This window comes from Tupaia chinensis, unplaced genomic scaffold (genome assembly GCF_000334495.1).
Source record: "Tupaia chinensis unplaced genomic scaffold, TupChi_1.0 Scaffold000644_1, whole genome shotgun sequence".
In the NCBI taxonomy this organism is placed as follows: Eukaryota; Metazoa; Chordata; class Mammalia; order Scandentia; family Tupaiidae; genus Tupaia; species Tupaia belangeri.
This window is the reverse complement of record NW_006160165.1, coordinates 7,164,303-7,164,916: the sequence shown is the minus strand read 5'-3', so window position 1 is coordinate 7,164,916 and position 614 is coordinate 7,164,303. Positions and strand designations below refer to the sequence as shown.

General features: G+C 66.3%; 1 protein-coding gene across 1 annotated transcript in view; it reads left to right on the top strand.

Moving 5' to 3' along the window:
- Positions 1-614, top strand: part of GAS6 (growth arrest specific 6) — a gene marked incomplete in the record, with an annotated part of 39,562 nt that overhangs the window by 26,482 nt on the left and 12,466 nt on the right.

Here is a 614-nt window from a genome sequence, read left to right as displayed (position 1 = left end):
CCGCCCCCCTGCCACCGAGAGCACGGCACGTGGGTCAGCAGCCCCGAGGCTGTCTGCTTTCACTCGAGTGTGCCCGTGTATGAAGTTGTGTTTAGGTAAGAGCAAGAAGGAAAGTGGGTGTGATGGACCCTGAGACGTTCCGTGAGACGTTGCGACCGACAGACACTCGCCTTCTCCCAGAGCCCCAATGAGGGCTGGGCCAAGGCTCTGGGGTGTAGGAGCGAGGGGCGAGGACATGAGGGGAGGACAGAGGATCCCTGGTGACTGCCCCCCCAGGACATCCTGCAGTGTGTGCCTTTCAACACGGCCCGGAGCGCCAAGTCCCTGTACCTGGGCCGCATGTTCAGTGGGACCCCTGTGATCCGGCTGCGCTTCAAGAGGCTGCAGCCCACCAGGTGAGGGTGTTTCTGGGTGACGTGGGGCTGCAGGACTGGCGGGGGCCACGGGGGCTTGCCGGGAGGGCTGGGCTGCCCTGGCAGTCTCCGTGGTGCCTCCCTGCTCAGGGCCACCCGGCCTGGGGCCGCCCATGTGGACACACTGCTGCCCACACCGGTCTGTCCTCGGTGCCCACCCCAGGCTCATGGCCGAGTTCGACTTCCGGCCCTTCGACCCCG